The sequence below is a fragment of the Mobula hypostoma genome, unplaced genomic scaffold, assembly GCF_963921235.1.
Source record: "Mobula hypostoma unplaced genomic scaffold, sMobHyp1.1 scaffold_110, whole genome shotgun sequence".
NCBI classification, from domain to species: domain Eukaryota; kingdom Metazoa; phylum Chordata; class Chondrichthyes; order Myliobatiformes; family Myliobatidae; genus Mobula; species Mobula hypostoma.
Genome location: NW_026948207.1, coordinates 47,783 through 69,240, shown reverse-complemented (window position 1 = coordinate 69,240; position 21,458 = coordinate 47,783). Strand labels below are relative to the sequence as shown.

The window sequence follows — 21,458 nt, the reverse complement described above, 5'->3', positions numbered from 1 at the left end:
TCTTTTGTGGATCCAGCAGAGAAACAATGTTCTGGCTATGCGATAGTGACAGACAGTGAAGTAATTGAGCAGTCCTCTTTTGAAACAGTTGTCTCCGCCCAGAAGGCTGAGCTGTTTCACTCGTGCCTGTATCCTAGCAACAGACTAAAGTGCGAACGTTTACACAGACTGCTGTTACACATTTGGAGTTGTACATGACTATGGGGCTCTCTGGGAACGTGGGGATTTCTGACTTCCTCTGGCCACCCCATTAGTAATGCCACCTTTGTAAATGACTTACTCACTGCTCTACAGCTACCTCGAGTTTCAGCTATTATTAAATTTGCAGCCTGCACCAGCAAGTCCGACCGGGTCACTAAAGGCAATGCTTTAGTAGATTAGACAGCAAAAAGTGTGTCACAATCCTCAGGAGTTGTAGCCCCCTCGGGTTCAGTCAAGCAACCTTCTGTGACTGAAGCAGAACGGGTTTTCCAGACGTGGGAGGTACGTACTTTTCAGGGGGACGCCTCTGAGGAGGAGTGCAAACTGTGGTCCGAGATGGGGTGCCAGAAAGACCCCGATGTAGGATTTTGGATCACCCCAGTGGGACAGGTTCGTGTTCCTGCACAGTTTCTACCAATATTGGTCCATTATATACATAATTGAACACACCTGGGAAAGGAGGGAATGATTGGTAACCTGTACCCTGCACACCGGGTATGACTCCCTTGACAGGTGAACCTTTTTTGCGTCTACAAGTTGATTTTATTGAATTGCCTAGAGCACATTACTATAGATACTGCTTCGTTATTATAGATGTGTTTAGTAGATGGACTGAAGCTATTCCAACTACCAATAATACTGGTATGACTGTTGTGAAGGTATTATTACGGGAAATAATTCACAGGTACGGCCTGCCAAAGATGCTCTCTGACAATGGCCCATACTTTGTAGTGAAAGTAAACGAAGGGGTATGTAACAAACTAGCTATGAAGCGACAATTCCACTGTGTACACCACCCACGGGCCGCTGGCATAGTGGAAAGAGCCAATGGCACTCTGAAGAGTAAATTGGCCAAACTAACAGCAGAGTCTGGACTCACTTGGTTGAAGGTTCTACCGTTAGCCCTGTTCCACACGAGGGTTATCCCACAGGGGAAAACAGGGTCATCACCAGCTGAAATCATTTATGGACGGTCCATGAGGACAATCTGGGGATCAAGACCTTGTGTACCATTGCTCCCAGGAAGTCTACCAGCAAACTTGTATATGCATACCCTAGGGGAAGAGATGAGGAAATATATATGCCAACTAACCAAAATCCTACAAGCATTACGAGGGGAGCTTGATCAGTTTGTGGCCTCAGGTAGATGGAGTCAATTTTAGAAAACCTAGTACATTTATTTTTCGCAAACAACAGGAATTCTGCAGATGCTGGAAATTCAAGCAACACACATAAAAGTTGCTGGTGAACGCAGCAGGCCAGGCAGCATCTCTAGGAAGAGGTACAGTCGACGTTTCAGGCCGAGACCCTTCGTCAGGACTAACTGAAGGAAGAGTGAGTAAGGGATTTGAAAGTTGGAGCGGGAGGGGGAGATCCAAAATGATAGGAAAAGACAGGAGGGGGAGGGATGGAGCCAAGAGCTGGACAGGTGATAGGCAAAAGGGATACGAGAGGATCATGGGACAGGAGGTCCGGGAAGAAAGACAAGGGGTGGGGGGGACCCAGAGGATGGGCAAGGGGTATATTCAGAGGGACAGAGGGAGAAAAAGGAGAGTAAGAGAAAGAATGTGTGTATAAAAATAAGTAACAGATGGGGTACGAGGGGGAGGTGGGGCATGAGCGGAAGTTTGAGAAGTCGATGTTCATGCCATCAGGTTGGAAGCTACCCAGACGGAATATAAGGTGTTGTTCCTCCAACCTGAGTGTGGCATTTATTTTTCATACATTTACACACAGTCCAGCGGTCGTGGAGCATACGGATCCCTTCTTTGTAGAAATTGGCATCTTCGACATCCAGAAGTGGTCCACAGCCTCGGGTGACTGAGTTTGTGGCCAAAGGTAGAAGGAAATGAGTTACTAACTTCAAACTTCCTGCATTTTCACTCAGAGTTGAACTGCTCGTGCATGTACCAAGAGCTGTATAATTCATCTCCTTCTACCTTCGGCCATGAACTGATCAATCACCCCTGCTGTGGACCACTTCTACAAAGAAGGGATCTGTACGCTCCACGACTGCTGGACTAAGTGTGTTCATGTAGGAGGGGACTATGTTTAAAATTAATGTGCCAGGTTTTCCAAAATTGACTCCTTCTACCGTAGGCCACAAACGTATCAATCACCCCTCATACATTCACAGGTACGACAGCCTTACAAGGAAGAGAACTACCCCACAGACAGGAGTGACTATCCCACCACAGAACCTGGGGATTTTGTCCTGATCAAGAACTGAGATTGAGTGAATCTCGGACCTCGGTGGAGAGGACCATATCAGGTGTTACTGACCACTCCCATGGTTGTGAAACTGAAGGGGCAATCTCGGTGGATACATCGAACAGACTGCAAACATGTTACTGAAGGAACTGAGTAGAAGGACTCTCTTGGACTAGAGGAAGATGTATTGGTTTCTAGTGATGTTCTTGTTTATGTCTTTGAGAGGGCTCACTCCAGCATCTGGAGTCCCCCATGTTAACACCTTTCTGTCTCTCTGTCACACATATACCAAACAGGTAGAACTAGGGGCCTAATGGGTTTGTGCCAAAATTCCACAGCATGGTAAAACTATGGTTCCAATGTCAGTAATCCCGCACAACCAGAGTGAGGAACTCTCAGCCTGGGCTTTCTCAAATAACAGCCAGGGAAGTGAGGTGAGGAACTGTGGTCCAGTCAGAGATGACTGTGGCTGTCAGTGTTTTGAGAGATGGTATCTCAGGCTCCCACCAAACGGAACTTCCTATACTGTCAAACATGCATCTTGGCCATACTTGCAGGTACCCAGCAGTGGAGCGGAATAACCGAAACTGAGCGATTTTGGATAATCACTTTTCTCTCCTGTGGAGTAGCCAGGAATTCACGAGAGATAATCAATCTGGCTACAGCACTTGAGGAGCTGGCCACAATACTGCAGGGGCCCTGACAGAAACACAGGCCCAAGTAACAGAAATATCCACTGAAATGATTGCAATCCGGCAAACAGTCCTACAGAATCCTATGGCGTTTGATTTCATCCCAGCTGAGAAAGGGGGAACCTGTGCTATTATTGACACAGAATGCTACACCTATCTCCCTGATGACTCTACTAACATTACATCCCTCTCCGACCACACTGCCAAGGAGACTGACAGCATCAAGAAAGTATGACAGGACTTACACGGGTTCACCAAAGGGTCGGAATGATGGTCTTTGAAGGCCTGTTCTGTAATTTGTGGGGTATGATATTGCATCATGGCCTAATAGTTGTAGATATCTTTGTTATAATTACTGTTGTACACTGTTTTTACCCACTGATAAGTCAATGCTGTACTCAGTTGCTTTCTCTGTATAAAATTACTGCTTTGTTGATCATGTAATGATCAAAAGGAGGGAATGATAAAGTATGTAAAAGGGTTAACACTTTGGTAAACAATAGTAGCCTATTTTTCAGAAAGCAACTGCTGATGATCAACAGACGTTCTATTTTAACTTCATCAGTCCACAGGACTGGTTTCCAAAATGCATCAGGCTTCTTTAAATGTTCCTTTGCAAACTTCTGAGGCTGAATTTTGTGGTGAGGACACAGGGACAGTTTTCTTCTTATGACTCTTCCATGAAGGTCATATTTGTGCAGGCGTCACTGCACAGTAGAACAGTGCACCACCACTCCAGAGTCTGCTAAATCTTCCTGAAGGACTTTTGCAGTCAAACGGGGGTTTTGATTTGCCTTTCCAGGAATCCTACGGGCAGTTCTCTCCGAAAGTTTTCTTGGTCTTCCAGACCTCAACTTGACCTCCACCATTCTTGTTAACTGCCATTTCTTAATTACGTTACAAACTGAGGAAACGGCTTTGCTATCTTCCTTTTGCCTTCTCCTGCTTTGTGGGCATCATTTGTTTTAAATTTCAGAGTGCTAGGCATCTGCTTAGAGGAGCCCATGGCTGCTGATTGCTGGGACAAGGTTTGAGGAGTCGGGTTATTTATAAAGCTTTGAAATTTGCGTCACCTGGCCTTTCCTAATGATGACTGTAAACAAGCCATAGCCCTAACAAGCTAATTAAGCTCCGGGAACTTGGTAAAAGTTATCTGAGAGCTCAAATCTCTTGGGGTGCCGAAACTTCTGCATGGTGCTCCTTTCCTTTTTTTTTCACTCTAAAATTGTACAAAACAAAAATAATACACTAATCTTGCTTAAAATTTGAAAAGAAATGTTTCATCTTTAACTTTATGACTTTTGGAGATCGGTTCATATTCTACTCACTGCACTATTCACAGTAACAGAAATTTTCACCGGGGTGCCTAAACTTTTGCATGCCACTGTAGCCAGCTGGGGTTTCAGGATGCTTAGCTCCTTGTGCACTCATGCGTAGAGATAGGACAGCTTCAGTCTGTTCTGTGTGTGTAGGCCATTATGATTATTTTGTAATTTGTCTTTAGGGGCTGTCATGTAGTAAATAACTTTGGCTCCAGTCTGTCTTGTGTGGGGGGTATCTGGACGGATATATCTGTGGTGTAAGGGGAATTGTTAGTCAGTTAGTGGATTGGGCGGGACAAGTCATGGACTCTTCCTCTTTGAGTGACTAACTGAGTAAGTCCCAGGTGCTTGGAATAAATAGTTTGCACTTATACGGTCTCTGGGTGACTTTATCCGGATTCAACTTCCACAGAATGGGAGTGGTTTTAAAGGGCTGGGCTGCTGGAAGCACATCACCAGACCTAGAGTGATTGCAACTGGGTCTGACAGAGGCATAACTGGTTCTTCTGGCAACATTCAGTCTCACTCCAACTATTTCCTACCATCCTTTGTACAAGTATGCAATGTCTAAAGGACCAGTGTTTGAGTAAATGAGACTCACCAAACTTTCCCCTGACTGAATCACTGGATTCTCCGAGTCAGATGGGTTCTCTCCAGTTGATGCTCTCAACCCTCGGGCTCGTTCACTTGTTGCTGTTCCCTCGTCTTCAGTCGTGGTTTGCCTCCAGTTGGGGTTTTTCTTCCAATAAATCTCTCACCACAGGTCTAACTTTAACATGAAAGATAATGAAGCCCATTAACAATAAAAAGGAGAAACAAACATTTCTGCTTCATGTTGCTAAGAACAAAACTCACTGAAATTTAATCGTTGAAGGCAAATATAATGATCTCAGTGAACAATCTTTTATTGTCCCTCACACGTCACAAAACAATATGGGAGAAGAAGGAGCCATCATTCAGTTATGTTAAGACATCAGACACAGGAACAGAATTAGGTGATTTGATCTATCTGGCCTGCCCCACTCAATCATGGCTGATTTTTATTCCAACACCATATTCCTGCCCTCCTCCTATAACCCTGAAGCTATTTAGCAATCATGAATCTATTAATCTCTGTCATAAATACACCCAGATGGCAGCCTCAACCAACCTCTGCGGCAACAAATTCCACAGATCAGACATCTTTTGGCCAAAAATTTTTTCTCATCTCAGTTTTAAAGGGAAGCATCTTTATTCTGAGACTGTGCTGTCAGATCACAGACTCTCCGTCTAATGGAAACATCCTCTCCATGTCCACTGTATCCAGGCTTTTCAGCATTCAGTAGGTTTACTTAACCATACATCCCTTCACCACCCCAACTGTCCCTCTGAACTCCATCGAGCACAGGCCCAGAACCATCAAATTCTCCTCATACATAAAGCCGATCATTCCTGATATTATTCATGTAAACCTGGTTAGCAACAACTGTACTGAACACGTTTCCAGGATTAACAGACAAATTGGTACCAGGATAATTTACAGTGAAAAGTTGTGCTTTCTTTACTGTTCTACTACCACAGAACCAGCCACTTCCATTTCCAGGTTAAAACAGGTTCACTTCAGGAAATATAAACCATTCCAGGGTGAATGTAATAAAAAGAAACTGGAATTACCAGAAACGTTCAGCAGGTTAGGAACAGCTGTGGGGAGACGAACAAACTTTACAATTCAGGTTAATAATGTTTCGTCAGAATGACTTCAAACATTTTTAGTTTTTAGTGCAGATCTCCAGCGACTTAAGATTCTGCTTGACTTCCACTGAGTGACAGACAGGTGACAGTTAGGGGCGAATTTGCAAACACAGTTTGAACACCAAACTCACGGGTCTGTTTCTACTGTTGTAAACATGGAACAGCCCATTTACTCATAGATTCTCCCTGTGAGGATGGAATGGGAACTCATCCTCTCCTCAGATGAACAGCCATTGCATCCAAAGGAACTCCAGAAACAAACATCTGATCCCAGACAGAAATACTCGCTCAACACCTCATGAGCCCAAGCAGTTCAATCCCTGGGTCCATTTTACCTGAATCAAAAACTGTCATATCCCAGGACACAACTTCACAGAGTCACACAGCTGAACCAGCCACTCACTGACCCGGAAAATCTCACACATCACCCCCGCAACTCACACTGGGTAGTGCAATCTGGGATTTCCCCACAACCAATGTCCAGCTGCTCGAAATCTCTGCTTCATTGCAGAAGGACGACCATCCAGCCCCAGCTGTAGAAGCACTAGCCAAAGTCAAAGTCAAAACAGTGACAGTTCCATATGCCTGGAATGTAGATCACAGGACTCTCCCAGTACTCTTTGCTGACAGTAAAATGCTGCAGTGTGTCAGCCAGTCACAGTTCAAAAACCAGCACCTCCACACCAATGCACAACACAACTGGTACCTGATGACCCTCTGGCATTCCAGCTAACAAAAACTGATTCTGGAAATAACTCAGCGAGGCCAAAGGTGCAAAAGAACACTTCACAATGCAGACAAAGGTTAGAAGAAAGATTGCTGATGTATAACATTGAGGAGGTGGGACACAGGGTGGACCGAGGTTGACCCAGATGGTTGATACACATCACTGAATAGGGGGCGGGAGGTGAGGAGACTGGACCGTGGTTGAACAAGATAGGGAGCGATGAGCAGATGGAACCAGGTGGGAGAAGGGATCAAGGACGATCACTGATGGTCCTTCAGCAATACACAGATACTGAATGAATGATACATACAACTGTATAAAATGACAAAGTTAGAACAAACATCAAGAACATTCCCATTTATATTTTGACCCTCACCAAATTTTTATCAACACACCATGGAAAGTTTCCCATGCGGACACTTCACGCCTTTGCATGGTAATTACTCTGCCCATGACGGCGAGGAACTGCAGAGACCTTTGGATACAGTCCAGCACATCATAGAAACCATGCTCCCCCTAGACTTCCCAGTCCCTCGGTAAAGCAGAAGCAGACAGTGAAATCAAAGACCTCCCCAACCTGGGTCATTCTCCTTTCTCACCCACTCCAGTCCGGGAGAAGATACAACAGCTCAAGGAGAAATGCAAGGAGCCTCAGGAAGCGAGGCGAGTTGGGGGAAGTTAATGGGACTCAGTGACCAACATCAGAATTCCCAACACAACATGGAGAAAACTACACACATAAAAGTTGCTGGTGAACACAGCAGGCCAGGCAGCATCTCTAGGAAGAGGTACAGTCGACGTTTCGGGCCGAGACCCTTCGTCAGGAGGAAGAATCACCACCCATCGGGGACTGTGAGCACACACCACGTGATCACACACCACGTGATCTTGCGTCACAAAGCGGAGGGCAGGGCAGATCTGCGGTAAATAGCCTCACGTGACCTGTTGGCGGGACTTCCATTTCAATTCTGCGGAAATAGACAGCCTGGACTCCTGGTTTGGATCGTTGAATGCAGATTAAGTGAAGTCTACACATTTTTTCGAGCCCAGATAACTGGGTACTAAATGAGTAATTGGCCCTCAGTTCGGGGCTCACGGCCAACATCAGATCTCCCCGCTCGGGATCAGTCTCAGTACTCACCGATGGGAAAACTGATATCTTCGGCCTGCGGACAGTGATCCCGACCCCCGGCTCCCCGACCCAGGAGGCGAGGGCCCTTTCCCGATGCCGCAGATGATCCGCTTCAGCACTGCGCGGAAAGGAAAACACCGCCCACCTGGAGACTGTGAGCATGCGCGAAGTGACTGTTACTCCGGCACTTCTGTAAAAATTAAAGTCAAAATTAACAAGCGGAGACTTCCGCCTGCAGCTCAATGAAGTAACACATAAATTTTGTGGCTGACTTTAATTCCTCCTTTTCCCCAGTCTAAACCTTGAATTGTTTAACTTTTATTTTTTGGATCTTGGAGGGAAATAGTGGTTATGATGTCGTATCCTTTAAGAAGTGGAAAACAGCCTTTTGAACCCAGCAATGGAAAGGAAAAAACTTCGAAAGAAAAATCAGAAGACATGCCTGTCTGGGCTGAGCGTTTGGAACGTACATTGATGGCTCTCAATAACAAAATGGATAATAACACTTCTGAGTTGAAGTCCTTCCGACAGAGTTTACAGACTATTGCGGAAAATATTCTTTCCTTGAATACTGAGCTTAAAGAAGCGAAACGTCAGATTGTGGATATTTCAACCCGACTGGAACAGGCTCAACGCAAAATTGTCGATTTAGAGGCAAAGTCTCATTGAAATAACATTCATATTCTGGGTCTTCCGGAACACTCTGAATCTGGGAATCTACTGGATTATTTTGCCAATCTGTTTCAATCTCTGTTCCCGGATATTCTATCTCAGCCTCCCAAGATTGAAAGAGCTCACAGAATTTTTACTTCATCAGGTAAAGCTTGACCAATTTTAGTCAACTTTCTTTGCTTTAAAGTTAAAGATCAAATCATAAAATGTGCAAGAAGACAGAAAGCTTTTAAATTTAACAGTTCCGAGATCCGTTTTTATGAAGATTATCCACAGGTAGTTATGGAACAACGGATGAAATTCATACTGGTCATGAAAATCGCTTACGAAAAAACTCTTTTTCCATCTTTGAGATATCCAGCGAAACTAAAGTTATTTCCCAAAGACTCTACCCCTGGTGTCTTCTTGGATCCCCAAGCGGCATTGGATCTTGTCAACTCTATTGTGGAATCGGCTGAAGTATGAAGGACATTAGAGTCTCCGAATAATTTTCTGAAAGAAAACAGGTTTTGAAGATCTCGGTATGCTGAAGATATCTTTTGATTGATGGATTACTTAACGAAGAGGTGGCCTTCTTGGTTTGATTAAAGAATGACTTCTTTTTTGAAGACTGTTTAGTATACGGAGTGAATTAATACAGCGGATAGATTGTGAACTGGTTTGATTATCTGTTTCTATTTTTCTTTTTCTTTATTAATTAAGCGATAGTTTGCTTGCAGTTTATATAGATTTTTTTTCCTTATATTATGGAGTGTTTAGTAATAGATAACTAGCTTTAATTCTTTTGTTAAATAAGGCAGTAAGTTAAAGAATAATGGTGCTGATTTTCTCTCTTTAGAGATTAAACTGTTTGGGTCAATAGTATTGTTTTGATGTCTTTGGAGACTGTCTCCTCATTCCTTTAGCCTATTTTCAATGATTAAGTATAAACATCTTTTTTCTTTGCTGGGCTTTCTTATCTTAAGGTTACGTACTTTCGTTGTAAGGGGGAGGGAGGAATTGGGAGAAAAAACTTTTAATCATTATTAAAATTGCGCGGCACGCGGAAATTCGTTCCTGTGTTTCTTTTCTTGGGGATGTGTTCCGGCTTTTTCTCTCTTTTGCCGGATTTCCTTCTTTGGGGATGGTGGGAGGTTTGGGGATATTTTTGTATTTTAGGGTTTATTGTGGTTTTTTTCCACACACACACTTTTTGTATTTTTTCCCATTATGCGTGTTTTCTATTTGGTTATGTTCATCACGGCCATCTTTGATTAGCCCGTGATGGTATGCATTTATTGTCGTGTTTAAGAATAATTTCCAATGGTATTTAAACAGATAAACGTTATTAGCTGGAACGTACGTGGCTGGAATCACCCTATTAAGTGAAGGAAGACATTTAAAGTTATTAATTGATTCCAGCCCGATCTAATTTTTGCTCAAGAAACGCATATCAGAACGGGCGATCAAAATAGAGTTTTTAAAACATGGAAGGGCCTTCAATACCATGCTACTTGTCAAAATAAAACAAAGGGAGTATCTATTTTTATTAAATCTAATATTTTATTGATTCAAGAAGACATTGTTTCAGATAATAATGGTAGATCTTTAATTATCAAAGGAACAATTTGTAACAGAAAAATTGTCCTGGTTAATCTTTATGGACCTAATGTAGATGATCCTTCTTTTTTTGAAAAATGTATTTGGTTTATTACCAGATTTAAATGAATATACGCTGCTGATGGGAGGTGACTTCAACTGTTGTTTAAACCCTTTGATTGACAAAAGTTCAACCAATCAGCAGCTTCCAAGTCGTTCGGAGACACTTATTAATTCCTTTTTAACTGATTATGGTTTGATAGAAATCTGGAGAAATTTACATCCCAATGACAGAGATTATTCTTTTTATTCACATGTTCATAATAAATAGTCGAGAATGGATTATTTTATAGCTGATTTCCAATTTTTGTCCAAAGTCCAGAATTGTGAATATGATGCTATTGCAGTCTCGGACCATGAGCCTTTAAGCTTAACTTTTGAGCTAAATGATGTTAGTAATGTAAATTTGCCTTGGCGCTTTCCAGAAAATTTATTACAAAGTTCGGACTTTGTTAAATTTATAGAGATTCAGATAAAAGATGTCTTTCCTTTTAATAATACCGGAGATGTTTCCAAATTGATTACATGGGATACACTCAAAGCATATTTGCGAGGTCAGATAACATCTTACTTGACGAAACTTAAGAAACAGACAAAAATAGAGTTAGATAAAATTAACAAGCGGGGAATTTAACAGCGGCCGCATATTAAATACAGGGAACTTTACAGAAGCACGGTTTGGGAAGAGGGGGTGTTGGCTGTTGGGGAAAATACCTCTAATAACATTAGGATATTTGATCGTGTTTTGTGAAATCCTGGAGCTGTGACTGTTTCTTATTTGGGTATTTGTGAAATTCCTCCTCGCTCCACCCGTTGTCCCAGGAAGCTGGGAAATACCTGTAAACAAGTGTGAGCATTTTCCGCTCTTTCCAATGGGTGCCATTGGATTCCAGGAAGGAGCCATATTAAGCAAGGAATGAACTTCGAAACCTAAGTTTAAAAGTTGAAAATAATGAAAGAAAAATTCACTGCTCGCTTATCTTTGGCCTGATCTTGATGAAATATTCAAGGTAATCATCCAAAATCCTCTTCTACACCAGGATAAATTTACTTTTTTTTCACAAGCCAAATGAAAAAAAAACATTTCTAGGCTATAAGCTAGTTTTACGTCACTTCGACTATCATTAATAGCAGATCAACCCCTTGGCTGAGCTCCACCAACTGTAGTTAATTGGAAAGAGGCTGTTTTTCTCTTCGTGTTGATAGGAAAAAGAATAACTTAGTGAGGCAATGAACGAGACAAAACGCATTTCCAAACCTCCCAAATGGTTGCTCTCTTCCCATTAACATCTTTCACTTCCAAACTATGATATTTTCTATTCGTATAGATTCGATAATACTTTATGTAAAGATTCAAGCTTCTTTAACTTTTTATATATTTAAAGACTAAACAGAAGCTGTATTGGTCTAACCATGTAATACCCCATGTGTGAGGATATTGTGAGTATCGACACTCACAAGTACACTTCCTGTCCAACCATTTCTGCGAGAGAAATACTACAAGGCAGAAATGCCAACCTGCCACTTTCGATACTAATATTCAGCAATATTCGTGGCTTTAGCAAAAGTTCATTAGACGTTCTTTTTTCATACTTGATTACTTGTTTCCAATTTAGGTATCTAAAAGTGTAAAAAGCATATTTGCTTTATTTCTGTTATTTTTATACCTGCTTAGGAACACTGCTAAGCACTGTGGGCCCTGCTGTCTGCTCTGACTCAGTCGTATTAGTCAGGCTACATCTGTGGTGGTCCGTGGATTACTCGCTAATACAAAAGTAAATTTTTCTCACTAACAACCCTGTGGCTTCTAAGCAAACAACGTTACTTTCCTTGCCTGATAATTACATTTTATAATTAGTGAGTACAACCATGCAATACTTTGTCATATTATTAAATTAAGTATTATATGTTATATTGTACCAGGTATACACTGAAATGTCCTGATAGGCTATAAGTTTGTTAATGTCTTAACTATCACAATATTTCTGTGGAGCTCTGGAATTCATATATTTCTTTCATCTTGGTTTAGTGCTTGACATTATAAGAAGCCCTATTCATATGTGTGTGTGTGTGTGAGAGAGAGAGAGAGAGAGATAGACAGACAGACAGACAGACACATTATATAATGTCACACCCAATTTGTGTACCTGCTCATTACATGAATGGGACAAGGAAGTTACCCAGTACATGAAATGAGCAGGTACACACATTGGGTGTGACATACCAGGGGTGATTGATAGGTTCGTGGCCTAAGGTGGAAGGAGTCAATTTTAGAAAACCTGTCAATTTTCAATTATCTGAAACAGAAATACCACAAGAGTTATTAACTTCAAACTTTCTGCATGATCACTCACAGAGTGGAACTACACGTACATGTAACGAGAGCTGTAAACTTCAGGCCTTCTAACTTAGGTCACGAACTTATCAATCACCCCTCGTTCAGCTCCAGCACCTAAAAGATCAGCACTGCACCCCTGCTCCAGCCGTCAGACAGAGCCCGGGCCCGGGACTTTCCTGATCCATCGGCCCCGATTCACACAAACCCGAGATTTGTTTCCACTCACCGCCGCCCGAACCGGAGACCCGCCAACGGCAGCTGCATTCGGCACCGCGCATGCGTATAGCAGGGGGTTAGCGGCAGCGCCACCAGTGGCCGGAGGTCCATGCAGCGCCACCAGTGGCCGGAGGTCCATGCAGCGCCACCAGTGGCCGGAGGTCTATGCAGCGCCACCAGTGGCCGGAGGTCCATGCAGCGCCACCAGTGGCCGGAGGTACATGCAGCGCCACCAGTGGCCGGAGGTCTATGCAGCGCCACCAGTGGCCGGAGGTCCATGCTGCGCCACCAGTGGCCGGAGGTACATGCAGCGCCACCGGTGGCCGGAGCGGGAAGGACAACGGAGAGGTAAATCACAAACACGAAAAAGTCTGCAGACGCTGGAAATCCAGAGCAACACAAACAAAATGCTTTCGGAACTCAGCAGGCCGGGCAGCAACTATCGAAAAGAGTCAACAGTCGACGTTTCCAGTTGAACCCTCCTTCAGGACTGAGATGAAATGGGGGAAATATCTGAATAAGATCGGGGTGGGCGAGGAAATGTCTCGCTGGAGGATGATAAGTGAAGCCAGGAAGGTGGGAAAGCTGAAGAGCTGAAGAAAATAGAATCCATTAGGAGAGGAGAGTGGAGAATAGGAGAAAGGGATGGAGCAGTGCACCCAGAGAGAAGAGATAAGCAGGTGAGAGGACGTGAAAGTTCAGAGAGGAAGAGAGGGAGTGGGAGGGAGGGGTGAGGGGGAGATTTGTTCACTGGAAGGAGAAATCGATATTCATACCATCAGGTTGGGAGGGGGGGAGTACTCAGACGGAATATAAGATGCTGATCCTGGACCCTGAGGGTGGTCCACATAGTTTACCAGGAGACAGAGACTGCAGGGACGAGAGTTTTTCTGTTGACTGATACACTGTGTGTGAACCCCGCTGCCCACTCCACCAACAACACGGCACAGCCGGACACATAACAGGGGACTTTACATCTCACAACACTGGATTCAGTGATGAAACCCGGGATTAATGTTGTTGTCCCACTGAAATCATCAGAAACGTCCATTCAGGTGTTTTTAAATACCAGCGCTCCCCCACAGGTGACGTCACACAGGTGCACGCACGCGCCTGACGTCACACATGGGTTCCCAACACCGGGATCTGCCCTCACGTGCGCGGTGTCTCACGTCACCCGCGCTAGAGAGCTCGAGCTTTCTCGGTTTAACGGCTGTCCTACGAATCGCGTGACCAGCCCCTCCCCCACCGCTGTCAACAGAGGATTCAGGCGCTGCGCTATTCCCATTGGTGCGAAGCGATGTCAATCACTGGTTACAACCAATAGCGAAGGCGGACCAGCCGAGAGGGCGGTACCCACATGATCTCTCCGTCAAAGCGGAACAAACCCCAAAGTAAATGTCCGCTTTCTGATTTATTTCCATTTCCCTCCGAGGGAACAAAATCTTTTACATCAGCTGTTGAGAAAATCACCTTTGTTCTACCCCCATGTGAGATGAAGAGAGGTGAGTTACACCCAAGGTGCGGGACACGGGAAACTGGGTGAGAGTCGGGAAGGGGAATGAGGTGAAATGGCCATCGCAGAGTAATCTTGTGTCCGTCCCACACAACAACAGGTGGGTCCACTTTAGAAACTGTTGGGGGGATCACTGACAGAGGAAAGTCAAAGGGGTGAGAGGGGATTCGTTAGTGAGGGGAACAGAACAAGAGGGGACTAATATCCCAGTGGTGAGGCTCGCTAGTGCTAGTGTGGGGAGAGGGTGATGTGGTTAAAATAAGTTGTAGGGGGAATGGGAGCCAGACTGACAGAACAGATAGTGGGGAGGGTGAATTGTATTGAATTGACTTTATTACATACATCCTTCATATACATGAGGAGTAGAAATCTTTACGTTATGTCCCCATCCAAATGTGCAATGTGTAATTTATAGTCATTTATAATAAATAGTTTGTACACAGGACAGTTAATATAACATAGAAATGCAATTGTATCAGCAAGAATTAATCAGTCTGATGGCCTGGTAGAAGAAGCTGTCCCAGAGCCTGTTGGTCCTTTTGCTGTGGTACCGTTTCCTGGATGGTAGCAGCAGGAACAGTTTGTGGTTGTGGTGAATTGGGTCCCCAATATCCTTTGGGCCCTTTTTACACACCTGTCTCTGTAAATGTCCTGAATAGTGGGAAGTTCACATCTACAGATGCGCTGGGCTGTCCACACCACTCTCTGCAGGTTCCTGCGATTAAGGGAAGTACAGTTCCCATACCAGGCAGTGATGCAGCCAGTCAGGATGCTCTCAGTTGTGTCCCTGTAGAAATTTCTTAGGATTTGGGGCCCCATCCCAAACTTCTTCAACCGTCTGAGGTGAAAGAGGTGCTGCTGTGCTCTTTTCACAACACAGCCGGTATGTACAGAACATGTGAGATCCTCGGTGATGTTTATGCTGAGGAACTTAAAGCTGTTCACCCTCTCAACCCCGGATCCATTGGTGTCAATAGGGATTCGCCTGTCTCCATTCCTCCTGTCGTCCACAATCAGCTCCTTCGTTTTTGTGACAATGAGGGAGAGTTTGTTTTCTTGACACCAGTCAGATGTTGTTCAGACCTCAGGTAGAGTCAGCAATCAAATGGTTGAGCATGGTGCGATGAATGTGCTGAGCTGTGTATATCACAATGCAAGAAGCATCGTAGGAAAGCCAGATGAGCTCAGGACAGGGAATTATGATATTGTAGCCATTATTGGGACTTGTTTGCACTTGACAGTCTGAGGGATTTAGAGGAACAAATTTGCAGAGAGATCGCAGACCATGCCAAGAAACAAAGGTTGATTCAGTAATTTTCCATATATTGACGGGGACTCCCATACTGCAAAAGGACTAGATGGGGTTGAGTTTGTCAAATGTGCCCTTAATCAGTTCGTAGAATTCCTGACGTAGAAGCTGTTAGGAAATGATCCAGGGCTGGTGACTGCAATTGGTGATCATAATGCCATGAGATTCAAAGTAAATTTGGAGAAAGAGTGGTCTGGACCATGGGTTGAGATTCTAACTTGGAGAGAGGTCAATTTTAATGGTTTCAGAAAGGATCTGACAGGTGTGGTTTGGGACAGGCATTTTCTGGCAAAGGAGTACTTGGTAAGTGGGAGGCCTTCAGAAGTGAAATTTTGATGGTGCAGAGATTGTACGTGCCTGCAAAATAAAAGTTGAAAGGTTACTGGTGCAGGGAACCTTGGTTTTCAAGAGATACTCAGGCCCCAGATATTTTGTTCCTCTAAATACCTCAGACTGTTGGGTGCAACCAAGACTGTTAAATGACAACAATATCAGAATTCCATCCCCGAGGTCATCCAACTTTTTTTTGTCATTTTCTGTTGGTTTCTAAAAGATTCCCAATAGTTTTTGCTCTTTTGTTTGCCCTCTCTTTGGACTTTATATTGGCTTTGGCTTCTCATTTCAGCCACGGTTGTGTCCTCCTGCCTTTCCAATGCTTCCACTTCTTTGGGATGTATCAATCACTCAGCTCCCGAATTGCTCCCAGAAACTCCAGCCATCGCTGCTCCGTTGTCACTCCTACCTATTCCCTTCCAAACAAGTTTGGCCAACTTCTCTGTCATAGAAACATGGAGAAGTTCAGAATGGAAACAGGCTATTTGGCCCATCTAGTCAACGCTGAAAAAACATTTAATCTGTCTAATGAAACTACCAGCACTGGGACCATCGCCCTCCATAGCCCCACCATCCAGGCTCCCATTCAAACTTCTTTTAAATGGTGAAACTGAGCTCATATTCACCACTTGTGCATTCCATACTCTCATGACCATTTCAGTAAAGAGCTTTTCCAAATGTTTCAGAAAAATTTTATCCTTCCCCACCTACCCATGACCTCTGGTTGTTATCCCACCCAACCTCAGTGGAAAAAGCTGCTCGCATTTACTCTATCTATACCCTCAAAATTTTGTATACTTCTACCAAATCTTCAAAGCAATGTATAATTTCTTGTTTATGTTTGGAGCCTTTTTTGGTGTATAAGATGATGAGGGGCATTGATCATGTGGATAGCCAGAGGTTTATTCCCAGGGCTGAAATAGCTAACATGAGGGGGCATAGTTTTAAGGTGTTTGTTAATAGATACCGAGGGGATGTCAGGAGTAAGTTTTTTACCCAGAGAGTGTTGGATGCATGTAATACACTGCCAGCTATTTGTGTGAGGGTGTTTCAGTTACTGTGGGGCCAAGAACCCATGCAGCTCAGTGGGAACAGGGAATAATACCAATGGAGAGAGTCAAACTGAGCCAGGTCACAGATTGGAGATGGCAGAAATATCCCATTCTTATGGAGACAGGAAGAGCATCAGAGAATTTGATGGTCATTCCAGATACCAGCACTGTGCCCAGTTAGAAGATGATTTCTCTCTCCAACTTGTGTTGAACTTCACTGTAACAGTGTGATGCCAGAATAGACTTTGACAACTCAAGTGACCTCATCTGAAAAGCTGTCCAACACCGTTTCATAGATTTTGTAAATCTTTTTTTTTTACAGGTTAAAAATGACAAGGAATTTGTCTACTGGAATCTCAAACACAATACACCAGTTTTGCTGTCTCTGTCCAGGTATTTAAGAAGTGGAGCAAGGGATTCACTCGATCATCCTTCCTGCTCAGATTGTGGGGACGGATTCACTCGATCATCTGACCAACTGGCATTCCCGTCATTTTACAGAGGGAGGAACCCATTCATCTGCTCAGACAGTGGGAATGGATTCAGTCGGTCTTCTGAACTGAAGGTACATCAGCAAGTTCACACTGGACAAGGCCATTCACCTGCTGCGTGTGTGAGAAGGGATTCAGTCGGTCTTTCCACCTGTGGACACACCAGTCAGTTCACACTGGGCAGAGGCTGGTCATCTGCTGAATTTGTGGGGAAGAATTCACTCGATCATCTGACCTAATGGCTCACCAGTCAGCTCATACTGGGGAGTGGCCATTCACCTGCTCGGACTGTGGGAAGGGATTCACTTGGTCATCCCAACTGAAGGTACATCAGCGAATTCACACTGGAGAGAGGCCGTTCACCTGTGCAGACTGTGGGAAGGGATTCACTTGCTCATCTCCACTGAAGGTACATCAGCGAGTTCACACCGGGGAGCGGCCCTTCATCTGCTCGGATTGTGGGAAGGGATTCACTTTGTCATCTCAGCTACTGGGACACCAGTCAGTTCACACCGGGGAGTGGCCATTCACCTGCTCAGTCTGTGGGAAGGGATGCACTTGCTCATCTAAACTGAAGGTTCATCAGCGAGTTCACACCAGGGAGAGGCCATTCACCTGCTCGGACTGTGGAAAGGGATTCATTCGGTCATCTCACCTGCAAGCACACCGGTCAGTTCACACTGGGATGTGGCCATTCACCTGCTCAGTGTGTGGTAAGGGATTCACTCAGTCATCTCAGCTGCAGAGACACCAGCGAGTTCACACTGGGTAGAGGCCAATCAGCTGATCAGACTTCGGGAAGAGATTCTCTCAGCCAAATCAACCAAATTTGCATCATTGAGTTCACACTGGGGAGAGGCCGTTCACCTGCTGTGAATGTGGTAAAGGATTCATTCAGTTATCTATCCTTATGACACACTACCAGGTTCACACTGTGGAGAGGTTGTTCACCTGCTGTGAATGTGGAAGCGATTCACTCAGTCATCTTGCCGAATGTAACTATCGCTTCAGCTAGCAGCTTAATATAGGGGGTGATAGCCCCCCAGCCCAGCCAAGCTTAAGAAATCTCATTTGAGTGGATGCTGCACAATGTCTCCCCTGTTACAAATCAGTACCCTGAAATAACAAACAATACACAATATGTGATTAAACGATTGAGCTTTATAATTCTGACTTTGACTATAAGGTTCGTAAAGAAAACATAAAAAAGAGCCCACTCTCTCCATTCGCGTCTTCTCATCTCTCCCCAGCAAAAGACCACGAAAATCTCCCTTCCAGACTCACAAGAGAGAACATTTCTGTCATTTTTGCACTCCAAAACCCTGTTATCTCCAGTCATAACCTAAACATTTCTGCTGCAGAGAAACCGTGATGTTACTATTGTGTCCACTCTTTTTCTGAAAGTTTATTTAAGTAATCTTGTAAATTGTCTGGCAGCCAGTTTCTTTTCTGTTTTAGAGTTGTTTTGTCCGTGCTCCACCTGGTACTGTATTGTTTTATCTTCAATACATTTTGTCTTTGTAAAATTGAAAATTGTAAATAAAGTAATTAAAAAAAAAATCCCGGTGTGAGGTGCTCCACTGGTCGAGGCTCATGTGTGTGGTGGGAATGGTTACATCTATTGAGGGAGTTTTCCTGCTTGTTTATCCTGTAATATTATATCCGGATGGTTATTATGGATTGTCCTATCTGTAATAATGTATTGATTATCATATATTTTATGAGATTTTGACTCTAAATCTGGATCAGGCTCAAATTTATTTTGCCTTAATGAAGTTCATCAGTTTGTATTTTAAAGCAAGATTCTGGTGAATGATATTTGCCACTTGATTGTAATCAAATTGAGTTCAACTGCTGCAGGATCCTGGAATGTGTTGGATTGTGTCTGATTTCTCTTGATATTCCCTGCATTTATTGCCTTGTTTGTTTGTATTGTACAACGTTTGCATGTAGTTTTGATTTTTTTCTTATTTTTCTTAACCACCTTGTCCTGTATTTCTGCAAGGAACCCTTCTGTTTCTGGGAAGAGGTCTCCAACTCTCAGTCAGGTGCTCGATGCTTCCTTGTCAACATCTGGTCTGCTCAGATCACTGGGATGTCTCCCATGGAGGGTCATACACATTCCACTGGTTAATGTTTTCTTCCATAGTGATGATTCATTTTTCTGAGTTAGCCTCTCATTTAAGTTTCTGGTTTGTATTTCTTATTACAATTGCATATATACACACAGACTGTTGAGTCCGGTTCAGTTTTCGTGAAAATATATACTCCGAAGTTTTATCTGACTGTTGTGTGATTTCTCTTTCATGTGTGTTATTTCTCTTCCTCCATCTGTCCAAGGTAGTGTTAATCTAAGTGGGTTTGAGTGTAAATAGTCTTTTCTAAAGTTGTCATTTCAGTTCTTATTTATCTTTGTAAATTTTACTGATTGAAATGGGACCAAGCAATTTTCATTAAAAATGTCAATGTCGGTATTGATGAAAGTGTTTATTGCCTTTGTTGTATTTGTTAACTATTGAGCTCTGGCAGGTTTTTTTTAAGCCTTGAACTAAATTTTGTCAAAGGTTTTCCCTATTTCGCACTACTTTCTATCGTCTTTGCTTGTTGCTACTCCAAATATGTGGGTATCAAGAGTCCCGATGAAGGGTCTTGGCCCGAAATGTTGATTCCCATCCATAGATGCTGCCTGACATGCTGACCTCCAGCACTTTGCGTGTAGTTCTCTAGATTTCTAGCATCTGCAGGTCCTCTTGTTTCCCAGATACTTATATGTTTCTTGAAAGAACAAGCCGGTAGTGGGGTTGTGTAGCTCTGGTGGTAAAATACTAAATAAGATCATTCGAAAGAGGTGGTATAGGGTTGGAAGGTGTAGAATCTCTGTGGGTGGATTAAGGAACAGCAAATGTAAAAAAAAATCCCTGATGGGAATTGTATAGAGACCTCCAAACAGTAGTATGTTTTCCACAAATTACAATGGGAGATAGAAAATGCGTGCCAAAAGGGCAATGTTACATGGGGGATTATCACGCAGGTGATTAGGAAAATGAGGATGGTATTGGTCTCAAGAGGAGGAATTCCTAGAATGCCTACAAGATGCTTTTTTAGAGCAGCTCGTGGCTGAGCCCTCTTGGGGATCAGCTATTCTGGATTGGGTGCTGTAATGAACCAGAATTAATTAGGTCACTTAAGTTCAAAGAACCCTTCAGGGCAAGTGATCTTAATATGATAAAATTCATCCTGACATTAGAGAAGGAGAGGCTTGTTACGTACCCCGTGACGGGTTAAATGAACCAGCAGCAATAGAGCAGACCTGGAGTCTGTTTTTAATGTTAAAAACCACTATTTATTAGTAACTACTTCATATAGTAACTTAAACCAGGTAAATCAAAAGTCAGCAATGTTAAGTGTATATATGTAAATATAATTCCCAAACTCATTAAAGCTCGGGTGGCAAGAGTTAAAGTCTTACGATGGTAATGTAAGGAAGTTCAGTTCAATCCTCAGGTTAATTGATGAGAGATATTTGTGTAACGTCTGTGCCCCAATTTACCCCCGTTCGCCTCGGGTGAACTGCTGTCGCCCTGCCAATAGTGCAATACTTCGGTGTAAATACGGTGTAATGCCCCCTCCGCCCCCAGTGCACGCTCCCAGCACAATATCAGACAATACACCAAAGACGAGTAAATAATTACAACGTTTTGTTATTTCTTAGTGATGGGTTAGTAGAAACAGATAACCTGAAGGAACCAAGTCAGTAAGTTTATCAGTTTGTGCACATAATGTTTCAATACGTTGGAGCTCACACCTCCAGTTCCATCCACAACGACCCTCCGAGCCCTCGGCCACCGTCCGAACCGCCGACTTCCAGTATCCACCA

At 43.5% G+C, this 21,458-nt stretch overlaps 1 long non-coding RNA gene across 1 annotated transcript; it reads right to left on the bottom strand.

The window, feature by feature from the left end:
• Positions 1-4,829: 4,829 nt before the first annotated feature.
• Positions 4,830-12,933, bottom strand: LOC134341825 (uncharacterized). Its single transcript, XR_010016873.1, has 3 exons — positions 12,891-12,933; positions 8,026-8,206; positions 4,830-5,195 (listed from the first exon to the last, which is right to left on the bottom strand). It is a non-coding gene; the product is annotated as an uncharacterized LOC134341825 (long non-coding RNA).
• Between the last annotated feature and the right edge of the window lie 8,525 nt (positions 12,934-21,458).